Source organism: Pteronotus mesoamericanus, unplaced genomic scaffold (genome assembly GCF_021234165.1).
Source record: "Pteronotus mesoamericanus isolate MK-2021 breed Mesoamerican mustached bat unplaced genomic scaffold, CSHL_Meso_final scaffold_54, whole genome shotgun sequence".
In the NCBI taxonomy this organism is placed as follows: domain Eukaryota; kingdom Metazoa; phylum Chordata; class Mammalia; order Chiroptera; family Mormoopidae; genus Pteronotus; species Pteronotus mesoamericanus.
The window spans coordinates 55,774,489-55,789,258 of record NW_026555321.1 but is presented as its reverse complement, the minus strand read 5'-3'; the positions used below and the strand labels follow the sequence as shown (position 1 = coordinate 55,789,258).

General features: G+C 40.8%; 1 protein-coding gene across 7 annotated transcripts in view; it reads left to right on the top strand.

Moving 5' to 3' along the window:
• Positions 1-14,770, top strand: part of FOXP1 (forkhead box P1) — a 601,776-nt gene that overhangs the window by 302,189 nt on the left and 284,817 nt on the right. The gene's annotated exons all lie outside the window — the stretch shown is intronic.

Sequence of the window (14,770 nt, the reverse complement as noted above, 5' to 3'; positions counted from 1 at the left end):
GCATAATTTTTACTATTAATTAATTTTAAAGTAATGAAAATATCTTAAATGCTGTTTTTATTAGGGAGAGCCTAGTGGAATTAAATGTAATGGACATCCTGGTACCTTCTTCTGGCCCAAATGGGGGTAGTAACCCTTTTACGGTCCTAAGTAGAAAGAAATGGTTTCTGAGTTTTTAAGGATAACATATTTTTAAGTCACCTTCCTCTCCTTTTGATCTCCCATTTGCCATCAGAAGGTAGGGATGGATCCACATGGCTCTTTTTAGGAATTTGTATCAGTCTCTTAGCCACTCAAAGCTCAGAGTTGAGTGCTAAAATTGTGAAAGGCTAGCCTGTTGACCCCCACATGCTTCTGAGTTCAGATAGGGAGACCTGGGGCTAACAAAAGCTTTTCAAAAGGTAAACCACATGACCAATGTAGTGTGAAAAGTTTTCCAGGGCTGTGCATGTGGTTCATTGGCTGTACTGTGATCTTATTGCAGAACTTATATATAGAGACTGTTTTAAGGAAGCATTAGGCTCATGTCCCCAGAACTTCACATTGAGGAATGTAGGTAGAAGCTGCATTCAATATTCACTGTGTCCATTGCCAGAGAGAGACAGAGACTAGGAAAAAGGGAAGAAAGGAGGGAGAAAGGTACACAGGACAGGGAACAGGAATTTTTATTTATGTGGGAGAAAGTACAGAAGGCTTTTTTCCGCTACACAGATGTGCTTTGAGTAAGCAAGGGGTTGGCTGTTGGGGTTAGGGTTAGATGTGCCCAGGGTTACATCATTTGTATGTGATGTGACCCGGATTTGAAGCAGGTGGTCCATGTGACCACTCTAATCATTTGTTCACTGCTCCAAGAAATACTTGGGCTTCTCCTCTGTGCCAGCCACAGTGTTCTTTGCTGAGTTTACAGTAGTGAGTCCAAAAAGACATAATTGGGGCCTCATGTAGCTCACAGATTAATGGAGGCTGATAAAGGCTGATCTAATGAGGACTAGAAATGGAAATACATGGTGTTTGGAGAGCCTACAGTGGGGGGTTTGCCCTACTCAGGGAAGTCTGGGAAGGCTTCCCTGGGAAATGATTATTAAAATGAGGATCTAAAGAAAGAGAGATAAAGTGTAAATGGGGAGCCAAAGAGAGGGAATGGCATGTCTCCTGTGTTGGGATGGTCTGTGGTGTGTTGAGGGAACCTCACACATGTAGAAGGTGCCAGGATGAGCATGAGACCAAGGAAATATACAGGTTGTAGGAAAAGTGTACATGGATTTGGATCTGTGCTTGTAAAACAGTTGTTATTGTTGTTGTTATTTATTTTTATTTTTTGTATGAGGGATATGTGGGGTGGGGTGGGAGAACCTGATCGGATTTGCATTTTGGGGAGGCCACTCTGTGAAGTTAAGAATGCCTGGGGGCAACGGGGAGGAGCTACAGGAAAAACTCGGAGGAAGGGCAGTCATTGATTCTTAAGTAATACACGTCTCTGCTTCACAAACTGCCCCGGAACTTTCATTATTTAAAAGAATGATTCTTGAGGATTCTCCCATTTGTGTGAGGCTCAGCAGGGTGGTTACACGAATGCATTGAGCTGGGAGCTTAGCTGTGGCTTCACTTCAACGTTTGGCAGTGGATGCTGGCCCTCATGTGGTGCCCTGCTTGGTCTCTTCAGCATGATGGACTTCAGGCGAAAAAGGAAAGTGTCAGATTTCTTAGGAATTGGCGTAGCACCTCCTCATTCCTTCCCATTTGTCAAAGTTCATCACATGCCCAGTTGGTCCTCAAGGGCAGGAGAAAGGTTTGTGTCCTCTGGCTGGGCATGTGAATACACAAGAGGGAGGAATTAGGGGCAGCCAACTTTGGAGGCAACTTGCTGTAACTTTCTATGTTCCAGACACAGTTCAAGGAATGAGAATAGAGCATGGAAGGCAAATAATAAATTCCCCTTATGACCTTTCAAAGAGAGGCAAGAAGCAGATAAAGTAGGGCAGTGTTTGGTTTCACATGCTAGGCAGCAAACTGAAATAATGCTGTAACAAAGAGTGGATGAATAGGTGAGTGAATGGCCACTTAGCTTGTCAGGAAAAGTGTCCCTGAAGAAGTAAGCTGAGATGAGTAGAAGGAGCCAGACATGCGTGAGAGGAAGTGCACTCCGTGCAGGAGCAGCTCATGCCGAGTCCACACGGTGGGAGTTCGCTTAGTGTGCTGTGAGACAGGTGTGCAAGCAGAAGGAAGAGAGTGTGGGGACAGGTGTGCATGCCAGGAGGCTACTGCAGAAAACACAGCTGGACAAGACTGTAATTTGGACTGTGATATTGGTGGTGGATAGGCAAGGAAAGAAAGACTTTAAGGGATATGTAGGAGTTAAATTTAGGCAGCAGTCATTAATAGATGGAGTACATGATGTGAGAGAGAGGGAGTTATTAAAGACGACACCTTGATCTCTGGCATGAGTATGTTTGAGGAAAGTGCTTTCAGCTGAGTTAGTGGAATGTTGGGAGAGCCCTAGTGTGGGATAAGAAAATAAAGAGATTGGATTGGACACATCCTGGGTATTTTAAGATGGAACCATTTACATATATGCTGTAGACTGAATGTTTGTATTCCTCCTACCCCGAATTCATATGTCAAATCTCAATTTCATGCTGTTTAGAGACCGGGCCATTGGTAGGTGATTGGACCAGGAGGGTGGAGCCCTGTTGACTAGGATTAGTGCCCTTTAAGAGAGGCCCCAAAGAGCTTCCTCACCACCTTCTGCCGTGTGAGGAAACAGAAAAAAGACGACCTTCAATAAACCAGGAAGTGGGCTTTCACCAGACACCTAGTCTATCCTCACCTTGATCTTAGACCTCTCTGTTGTTTGTAAGCCACCAGTGTGTGATGTTCTCTTAAAGCAGCCTGAATGTGCAAAGGCAATGTATTTTTTTCCTCCCCTGTAAACAGAGCCCAGAAATTCTTACTGCAACAAAACTGAGTTCATAGACTGCCTTTTGAACCTGGAAGTTACTCAGAAAGGAGTTTACCATGTTCTCTGGCATTTTGTTGAGAAAGTAAGAACAGTATAGCTTAGAAAAGATAGGATCTTAGAGAGTAGCCAGGTCTCCCTGCTCCGCACTCCTCACAAGCCTGTGGAATTTGCTTATGAGAACAAATGCGTATTTTCTAATGAAGCAGTTTGACTTCTTTTTGATCATTGTGGATTTTTTTTTGTTTTGATGATTTTTCAGACTTGTTAATTTTTGCTGTCTACCTATCATTTGTGTAAAGGGACAAAGTTTACTACTAAATGAAAATGTCACTTATATTATTTAAAACTAAAGAATAATTAGAGTGTAGGAACACAGGTGGAACGAGTGCTCCAGGCCATGCTAAAAATGAGAAAAGACAGGGAAAGTGAAGAAAGGATAAGTGTGAGAAGCTGGGAAACTCCTCCAGCTTCCAGGAAGAGGGCCTTGTGATTACCATGTCACATGAAAGTCCCACAGCTACGAAATGTACACAGTTGCCTCATGTGTTCCATCGGGTATAGACACAAATGATTTCCTTATAGGTCTATAAAAAGTATTGTTTTTACAAAGGGTGGTGGTGGGAATATTTTACCTGGTGGTTTGGGTTCAGCTGTGTCAATCTCAGCTGATACCCCAGAATTGTGCCTCTCTGTTTTGTTTACAATGTCCAACAAGGGCATCCGATCACCTGGTCCTATCAGAAAAATGGCAGTGTAAAAGAAGCTAAGGTATAGAGCATGTGACAGGTAATGGGGATTTATTTTTCCAACTCTAAGATTATTGACTCTTAGTTCACAAATCCAGTAGCAAAAATCAGCTGTTGCTTCCAGGGATTTAAAATCACCCAGCTGCTAAAATGCCTTTATACAGGGATAGAAGGACACTGCTATGCAGCTATTGAAAAAGAAATTGACCATGTATGTGCTAATATGGGAGCATCTCCTATATAGATTGAGTGACCAAGTGCTTAAATACATCACTTTTTGGTGGGGTGGTGGTGAAAAATGAAGTATGCCTACAAAACACACATGATTGTATGTGTAGAAGATTTTTGGAAAAGAGACGAGATACTGCTAACAGTGGTTGCCTTTGGGACAGAAAACTGGTGGTTGGGGGATGGAATTGATTTTCCCCAATTTCCTGTGTGTGCTGTTGGATTATATATGTGTACAGTAGCCATTTGGACATAGTTGATCTAGGATGGCAAAGAGGGAACAAGTCTGCTACCAAGCCTGCTGAAGAAGATCAGATAGTGAATTTTGATGGTCTCTCTTTTTAAGTCCTTTCTTTTAGTAATGTGTGAAATCATGTATGATTGCCGATTAATTAAAAAATCCAATGATAAGAAGGAGTTGATTCAGCACAAATCAACCACATTTTCACTTTGGACTCTCTGCTCTGTGTGACTTATCTCCTGTGTAATGCTAATTTATTTGATATAATTCCATTATTTATATATCCTCTAGAACAATTTTTTTAGTTACATGGCATGTGAGACTCAGCCCATACTGGCATAAGTGAAAAAAGACTAAATAGGTCAGGTGTGGTCTGGCTGGACACGAACCAAGCCCTAAAGCTCATCCTCACGTTTCTCCCCTCTACTTTCTTTTCTGCCGGCCTCATTTCTGATGTGACACCCTTCTTGGTGGTGAGTAGCTTCAGCAGTTCCATCCTTGCCACTTTGCAGTTCCCAGGGCAGCTGGGAGGCTCTCACTTCAAGTACAGGCCCTCAAGGATTGCTTTCAGGCTTACCTTGGTCATGTGCTTCTTAGGGGACCTTGAGGATCAGCTTTCACTCATCTCTGTCTTCTATTTCTGTTGGCAACTGAGTTAAAATGAGTAAGCCACAAGCTTCTACTATATTCTGGGTTCGCTAGATCGGTGAGAGAACAGTTAAGATGGATAAAATATTTCTGCAGATCTTGGGGAGGTCACAACATATTAGAGAAGGGAGGGAAGGTGATATGGAAATCCTTTTTGATGTAAAATACAGGCTGAGAAGACTTCCAGGGAGGGCTCATATCTATCCAGAAATCTTAGCTGGAGACTCCTGAAAGGGCAGATTGAGCCTTCTGTTAGGAGCACACTTTTTTCATGGCAGATGGGCCAGAGGAGCAAGGCAAAATCATCCAGTCTGAGAAGGCTTCTATCAAGCTCCATTTGTCAGACCTCCACAGTGGCCCATGCACCCTCCTCTTCTCAGCTCCTTGCGACCCCCATGGCCAGACCTTCCGAGGCATTGGTCAGTTCTTACATTGTGAGAGTTTTACTCTGCTCTCATTAGGCAAGTGCATTTATTACTTTGTGTTGTTATTTATGTTCCTGCCTTCCCCAGTTTCTTTTTTTTCTCATGGTCTGGGCTGCAAACTTTGTGCCCTATTTTCAAGCAATAGGACCCCCCCGCCCATTAGCAAAGGTGTTGTGTTCCAAGGACAGACACTGTCATCAGAAACTTTGTTCCCAGGTACTGAAATAATGGAGTCAGGTTAGGGTGGTATTCAAGGTAGACTGAAGGGGGGTGGGTACAGCATTTAAATATCAGCCAACTTAATGTGCTGGAACACAGTACAGTAGTTTTGAAGCTGACAAAGATAAAGAGATTAGAGGAGGGAGAAAAGCAGCTGGATTTATGGCCAAGGAGTAAGGAAGGGAGTGGGCCTGGGCATGGATTACAGGTTGGAGTCCAATTTTGTTACAATGGTACTAGCATCAGCTAGACATAAGCTAGATAATGTATAAAGGAGGGAAGTGACAAGTAGAAAGCAAACCATCATTTTATTGTTAGTCGGGCTTGCCCCTTCCCAGCACCTTGCTGCATGTAATTCTTGGGATCTGAGTTTGAGCATGGCTGAGTCTTGGCTCTTTTTATTTCTCCCACAAATCTGAACCTGGCTATTCTTAGGTGGGCACATGAAACTGGAAAGAAGTGTACTTTTACCACCTCTACCCATTGTACAACAGAGAGGATTGAATATGAAAGAGGGAGATGAATTTGTATAATGGAAGTTAGGTCTCTCATTAGTCCTAATCTGCTTTTAGTGAGAAAGGAGGAGACCCTATTCTGGAGAGGTACACAGGGATTCCCTTTCTGCAGGTGCTGCATCTACGAAACAGGGAAGACCTTGGCCCAAGATCGAGAAATGTGCTAGGACTGAGTTCTTCCTTAGCAGTTCTGGACAATGTTACTTTTGAAAAGATATCCGTAAGAACATTGGGAAGACTTCAGTGCACTGCACTGATCCCAAAGTCTAGTCAAAAAATGAGCCAAGGTGACCCATTAAATAAGGGGCAGAGCTTTTTATCCCAGTTAGTTATCAAAGCTGCCAATATAGATATCTTTTCTTTTGTTGAACACTGAGTTCAGCTCCTTGACATTACAGGGTTGTCGGTCAGTGAGAATAAAGGACTGAGATGGGAATTTTGACTTTTGAAGGGGAACAAGGCCCTAGAGACCTGTGTGAGGACACTAGGGAAGGGTGGTGGGATGTAAGTATTGGACACAAGCACAGAAACTCCTAGTTTCCTCTACTGTTATGAGGTCACCTTTTACTGTTTGTCCCACCCCTTGCATAGTCAGAGACCCCTGGGGCAAGGACCATATTGGTTTTGCTCACAGCTGTTGGATCTAGTACTACCCAGAGCCTCCTATGGACACTACGGTTTACCACACATAATAGAGGGTCACTGCCAAGAGCAAATTATCCATATTATTTCAAAATTTTTAATTGTCTATTTTTCCATTACCATTTATCCCCCTTTTACCCTCTTCCACCTCCGCCCACCACACTGCTGCCTATGTCTATGAGTTATTTCTCTTTCTCTTTTTGTTCGATCCTTCCATCTCCCCAGTCCTCCCCCCAGAGCCTGCTCTCATCTATGAGCCTGTCTTTACTTTGCTTTTTAATTCAGGTTGTTCATTAGACTCCACATATGAGTGAAATCATATGTTGTTTGTCTTTCTCTGTCTGACTTACTTCACTTAGCGTAATACTCCCCAGGTTCATCCATATTGTCACAAAAGGTAAGATAAAGATAGATTTCCTTTTTTATGGCCGAGTAGTATTCCATTGTGTAAGTGTACCACAGCTGTTTTATCCACTCATTTACTGATGGACATTCAGGCTGCTTCCAAATCTTGGCTATTGTAAATGATGCAATGAACATAGGGTGCACATATTCTTTCGAATTAGTGTTTCAGGTTTCTTTGTGTAAATTCCTAGAAGTGGAATCTCTGGGTCATAAGGCAGGTCCATTTTTGATTTTTTGAGATAACGCCATACTGTTTTCTACAGTGGGAGCACCAATCTGCATTCCCACCAACCGTGCATGAGGGTTCCCCTTTCTCCACAGCCTCACCACCACTTGTTGTTTGTTGATTTACTGATGACAGCCATTCTGACAAGTATCAGGTGATATCTCATTATGGTTTTAATTTGCATTTCTCTAATGATTAGTGACATCGAACATCTTTCCATATGTCTATTGGCCATTTGTATGTCCTCTATGTCCTTTTTAGAGAAGTGTCTACTCAGGTACCTTGCCCAGTTTTTAATTGGGTTGTTTGGTTTGTTTGGTGTAATGAGCTTGAAAAGTGCATTATTGATTTTGGAAATTAACTTCTTATGAGATGTATTGGAAAATATGTACGCCTATTCAGTAGTTTGTCTTTTTATTTTATTGGTGGTTTTCTTTGCTGTGCAAAAACTTTTTGAATTACAAGAAGAAATGAAAGCCATCCAAATTGGAAAGGAAGACGTACAACTGTCATTATTTGCAGATTACGTGATGCAGTATATAGAGAACCCTAAAGATTTCACCAAAAGACTAAAAGATAAATGAATTCAGTAGAGTAGCAGTACACAAAATTAATATCCAGAAATCAGCGGTGTATTTATACATGAATAATGAACTATCAGAAAGGGAAATTAAGAAAACAGTCCCATTCACAATTGCTTCAAAAAGAATTAAATACCTAGGAATAAACCGAACCAAAGATGTAGAAGACCTGTACTTGGAAAATTATAAGACACTGAAGAAAGAAATTGTAAAAGATACAAATAAGTGGAAGCATATACCATACTCATGGATAGTAAGAATTAACATAATTAGAATGTCTATACTATCCAAAGCAATCTACAGATTCAGTGCAATTCCTATCAAAATGCCAGTGATATATTTCACAGAACTAGGAGAATATTCCCAAAATTTATATGGAACTACAAAGACCCCAAATGGCAAGGCAACAGCAGTCTTGAGAAACAAGTACAAAGTTGGAAGAATCATGCTGCCTAATATCAAACTATACTCTAAGGCCATTGTAATCAAAACAGCATGGTACTGGCATAAAAACGGACATATAGATAAATGGAACAGAATACCAAAAATAAACCCACCCCTTTATAGGCAATTCACTTGCCAAAGGAGGCAAAACCTTATAAAAGGGTAAAGATAGTTTATTCAGTAAATGGTGTTGGGAAAATTGGACAATGCAACAAAAATGAAACTAGACCATCTTCTTATGCTACACACAAGAATAATCTCAAATACATTAAAGACTTAAATGTTAGACTCTACCTATAAAAATCCCAGAAGAAAACATAGGCAGTAAAATTTTGGACATTTCTCATAGCAACATCTTTTTTCCTGATACATCTCCTAAGGCAAGGGGAAAAAGTAAACAAATGAGACTATGTATTATTTTTCATTTTCATTGTTATATAAAATTTCTCCAGTGATACATTTATCCAGGGTTTATTCTTTACTCTCCTAAAATCAGAGGCTCTATTGCATCCACAAAAAAAACCCAAGAACAAAAAACCAAAAAACAAACCATTATTCTAGGTGTATAGAAGGTTGATAGATACAATGCTGCCTTGTTCAGGGGTTATTTTGTGGTGTATACTTTATCTTTAAGTCACTTGAAAATCCCAATGGATATAGAACCTGTCTTTTAAGATTTTTGATTCCTGATTTAGAATATATAATAGTGGTTTTACAATTATTTCCCCAGTGCACCCCTTAAGCTTTTAGAGTGCAAGGACAGTGTCTTATATATATATTCATCTCCCTATCAGTGTTCTACACATATTAGGTCTTGTCTTAGAGGCAGAACCATTTTGAACAGCAGTGTTAACAATTCAGGTACCCAATGAAGTGTTGCTCCAATAACCACGCATGGCTTTGGACTTAAGTCTGTGGAAGCATATTAATGGATATAAGCTCTTCTCTGTAAGCCTTTTCCTCTCTGTCTTCCTTGTATTTTTTGGTACATGAACAGGCTCTGTCTCTCTGTGGGGAAACAGCATACAGCTTCAATGGGTACAAATGTTATATCCACATGTGGAGCATAGTCTCAGAGATAATCATCTATACCAGTGATCTGTCAGTAGATTCTATTGTGCATGTGGTTCTTTTGTCAAATGAACTAGGTTTTCTTGATTTGTTAGAAAATGGTACATTTTGGCCAACTTTGGAATGGATGAATACATGTTTTGGATATCTGTCTAGACTAACAGCTTTGGATTACCTTTTTTCCTGAGTTTTAGTAATTCTAGATTTAAGAATCCATGTTCTCTTAAACTGTGTTTTCAAGTGGTCACACTGTATTTGTGGACAGTAATTATTTCTTTTACAAAGGGAAATATATTTTCACACTTTTTCCCCCAAATATCTAAGTCTTCAAGAAGCATTCCTTAATTTTTTTTCTCTCTCTTTTATCCATGTGTGTCTGCCTAACAAAGATCCTCAGATGCATTTCTGTGGGAAGGAAGAAGATGAGTGCAATAGGATTACTACTTCATGCCTTGCTCTTGTCTAATGGCATAATAATTGATTTCTTCACTCCTTGTCACTTTAGAATAACACTTGATAAACCCCTGGAAAGAGTTAAAGGTGAAACATGATGATCCACGGAAATTTTTTGGCCACCTCACCGATGCGCCCAGCCTTACTGAGTAACTTTTTTGGGACTTGATCTGGGGTGCAATCTGTCCTGTGGGGAACCTAGATCAGTGCAGTTACAACACGTAGGGCCCCATTCATACGGAGACTAGGTAGCAAGACAAAACTTTTATCTCTGTTAGTTGTTAAAATGAGATTTCCATTCATTCAGAACATAAATCCTTTGCATAATGTTTTTACGCTTGTTTTCCTCTGCGTGTAAACCTTTATTTGGTGCCTTCTCTCTTCTGTGATCGAATTGACTTTTTAGGGCTGATTAGAATTTTGGAGATAATTGCTCCCCTTCTCCATTCCTGTGGCTGTAACAACTGCCAAGTCCCAGTGCCTCTTCAATATAAAAAAATTTTCCGAGCTGCTCGCCTGTGTTGCCTCTGTCTGCCTTGTCTTAGAGGCACATCATTTTTGCACATCAGTATTAACAATTCAAACACCCTGAAATGCTAATAGCACTAGTAAGCTTTTAATTCCATGGAATTTATTGCTTGCTCTATTTCCATGAATTTATAACGCTTTGATTCTTAAGAGCCCCATTTAATCAGTTTTGCCTGGCACGGAACATAATAAACAACTTGCCGGTGAAAAAGTGCCACTTGGGGGAGGCTGCTAACAAGGAAGTTAAATGCTTCTGCCACTAGCAGTTTCTTCGCTGTATTTTTCATGAGCTGTAATGTACTTTGCTGGCTTCAGAGTAGTGGTTAAACACAGGGACAGACATTGCAACATTCAAATCTGAGACTTTGCTGGGTATCTTTGCAAAAAAGCACAGAAGAAATCAACGCTTTTAGCCTTATTTTTTTCCTCCTCTGGCTTAATGGCTTCTAATACTTTTTCATTATCTTTACCTTAATCTCTTAGCATATGATTTATGGACTGGAATGGTGAGTGATATCAGTGGGCAAAAGCAATCATTAGAGGCTGTTAAGGAACATTTATTGTTTATTTGGCTGCCTGTCTATAAAAGTACACGTGATGGCCCTAATAGCGAAATATCAAATTATCAAGTGCTTTAAAGCAGAAAATGTCATTTGTTTCTCAAAATGGTACCAACTTTATATAATTGCCCTTTTAATTATCCCTAGTGGCCCATGAAATTTGCAAAATAGAGCATCAAAGGTTTGATTTACTTACATGTTGCACTATGGCGAGATTCTTAATGAATATTGTTTAGTACTAATGCTGAGATGAAATTTGTAAATGTTTATAGTGAGGAACTTAGAAGCGGGGGAGTCTAGTAATTAAACTGAATCAACTGGGTTGCTTAGGATGGAACAATATGGCCATATTCTTGGACCTAACATTTTGAAAAATCCTTTTTATGGTGGAGTTTTATTAATTCCAGTCTTGATGAATACATGCTAAGTTTAGTTTTCCAGTTTCTTTTTTTTTCTGCCTAAGTGATCTCACTCTGAGTCTCCTAGGGTGTTTGCGGGATAATTTGTTTGTTTCCTGGCAATTTTGGATTGGGGGCAGCTGCTTCTTCAGAAATCTCAGTCTTGAAGATAACATTCAGAATTTGATCTCTAAAAGCTAGTCTTTCGGATGTGATCTTTGACCTGTAGGTGGGTTCCAGACTGAAAGTTTCTTAGCTTCTCTGAAGCCCACTCTGAGTTTGAGGCCTCCTGGGACTGTTTTGTGTCAGCGTCCTTGAAGTTAGTGTGCGCTTTCACAGGTCATTAAGTGAAGAATAAAAACCGCTGCGAGTCGTGGTGAACCCAGGAGGGTCTGCGTGGATAGTGCTGCTGCTGGGTGAGTTTCCACCTCTGTGTTCACTTACCTTTCCAGATCGTGGTCTTCACTCTCCAAGTGAAACTCGGGGCTCCATCTAAGGTAGGAAGAGAAGCAGTGATACAGGATGGAAATAAGGAGACCCTGGGATTAGACCGTAGGCTCATTGGCTAGGCACAGGAAGCTCTGTTGGTTCTCATGGGTAGAGAGATTAAATAATCCTGGCAGGAAGGTGGACACCTGTGGAATGTCACTTGTTAGGCATCTCCAGGTGGACAGCACACCAGTGATAACCGCCTCATGGGTGTAGTGTGCCAACTGGCATTTTCCTTGCCTGCTGATGAAAATATCACAGGGACAGAATTAGGAGAATAGCAGAAATTTGTGAGATTACATCTCTTGTTCCCCTTTATCTACCTGACTTCTTAGCCACTAGGTCAGAGGCGCTGACACTGCATGTCTCCAGAAAACTTCATTGGCTGTTGCCTGGTAATTTGTTCTTCTCAGAGAGATGGTAAAATGATTATTTCCTCTCAGTGGCTCCCATGGTAGGGAAGGATGAAGATTCATTTGACTTCCTAGGCTTATCATTTTTGAGGGGTGCTTCATTACCCGCCTCCCTCCCCCATCTTCTTGGGTCTGTTCTGCCCCTTGCAGTCTCTGAAATAGCATTTGTCAGCTCTCAAGCAGCTTGGATACTTAGTCTTATGTGACTATATCTGACTTTTAGAATTATTTTCTGCCTTCTTCTAGCTGATGGCAATTTAGAAGCTTAAATAATTTCAAAATGATTAAACCACAGGCATTTTTAAGCAATCTGTTAGCCCTGTCTGCTAGAAGTAGTAATATTTGCCTGGTTTGACTGCTTTGTTTTACACATGAGCATCCCTTGTCCTTACCGGTTGTCTCTTTTGCAAATTGTATCTCTTTTCTTGCTTTCAGCTGCACAGCCTTGTCCTTCCTTATAAAGTAGTTGCTGTTTTCCTCTCACACATTAGGGGAGTGAATACTGCCTGCGTGACATCTCATCCTGTGCTCACTCACCTTGTAGCCCTCTGGGCATCACACTTGTGCCTTTCTGTGGCCGCACTTTGATGCTCCCAGAAGGTCTAGACATTGGTCTCTTACCTTTGGTTTTCCTTTTGGGTTCTGTTCCATATGGATCTACTGTAAATTCCTTTAAATTTTCTAAGCTTGTCTAATACGGAACCTTTTTTTCACATACATTTATGAAAGGAGGGCTTCTCAGAAGCTAGCAGAGACCCGGGCCACTTCCCTTACTTCAAACCTCATGAAGTACTAATACACAGTACAAACACCAAACAGATTATGCAGTTTACGGTATCTTCTCAATATTTCCTTTAAATAAGTTGATTTTCACACACACACACACACACACACACACACACACACACAGGATATATAATGCAATATTATAGTGTGAGTCACATGATTTATCCAAAATACTACTTCTGATGTGCTTCAGTGCTATGATCCGTCAACGGAGCTGCAAGTTCAGTTCAATCCTGTCATTGGATTTCTGTGACTGGAGGATAGATTTGATTTGCAGAGAGCATTAAAAGTCCAAATTTGTGGCTTTGTGGGTATGTCATGGGCTAGGTAACTTGTTTACCTTCTCCATGATTGTCACGTTTCTAGGCACCTTCCCCACTTGCTTGTTTCTCTGGCTGTTCCACATCTGCACTCGCAGCCTTAAGAGATTCTTTTCTATTGTAAAAATGAACCATTTGGAGGGTTTGAGAACCCAGCCCAGGCTCTGTGCCTCATTGTTAATCCAGATGAAGCTCCAGCCATTCTATTCACATGACCTCTTGCACTTTGGACCCTTGTTCTTAAGTTTTGGTTCCCTCACCTCTTTCCTGAGGTGTGAAACAAGCCCCTGCCTTTTGATGCCTGAAACACAACCTTCCGTTTTTACTCCCTTCCTCCTACACGATGCTGATGAGGTTTATTTTCATGTGTTTGTCACTTTGTTCTGTTTCTTTTGTACTTTATCTGTTCTTTTGGAGTTGTTTCCCTGTTCATTTCTCATGCTTGTTGCTATAAATCATCATTACGCCATTACCAAGCTCACAGGTTACTGGGCAATAGCTAGCCTGAGAGGTCTGTTCCTTTTTTGCAGAGTTCCATGTTTTCTGTTCTGTGTCTCTTTGAGAAAAAGAGACAGGGAGATTATGTGTCAAGTTAGTTAGTTTCTTAGGTGACTCTTCTCACTTGCAGCTATTTCTTCCTAAAGGAACACATTCTAGTTGGTCCCCCAGGGCAGAAGGTGAGCTAATGGATGAGTGAATATTAGCAGTGGGTGCTGCTGTGTAAAATGGATTTGCCCTAAGGGATTACCTGAAAAGAGAATTCTGGAACTCAAAGCGATTCTTTTGTTCAGTCCTTGGATCTTCTTTTATTTCAAAGAGGCAGAATTATCTCTGTCTCCCAACTGATTTCTTACTGGTCATTTCTCAATAAATTTGGCTTATGGTGGTATTTGGGCCAAAGTTGTGGTTGTTATTAGATCAAAGAGCAGCAGTCCAGAAATTTCTTGAGAGAGATAAGGGAGCAGAATCTGATATTTTCTCGTCCTCTGTTTTCTTGCCTGCCGCCTCTACATTCCTGAGGTTCGAGCTGGGACCTCAGAGTAGAGTGGGGAAGCTTAGGGAGGGAGCTTTTGAATGTGTAAGTGGTAAGGAGTGAGGGATCTAGAAGATGAACTGGGTCTTCATTCCAGCTTACCAACTATTTCTCTGTGTAACCTTATGCAAGCTACTTGACTTCTTTGAGCTTTTCTTTCCTCATCTTTAAAATTGGGGGAATTGGGCCCATTTTTTTAAAAGTTGCTATGGAAATTAAATACAATAATAAATAAATATAAAGGCAATAAAGGAGAGCCTGGTGCATAAAATATTAGTCACTTTCCATATTGTTCAGAATACCTAATAAGGGACCATATCATTTACTTAATTCTCTACATCTGTGTGATATTTAATGGACAGTTTTGTGCTTAGAAATCCAGCCTTTGAACTGCTGTTTTCTAGTAGACAGTTCAGTGTTAGGAAATGCAGAATGGAAGT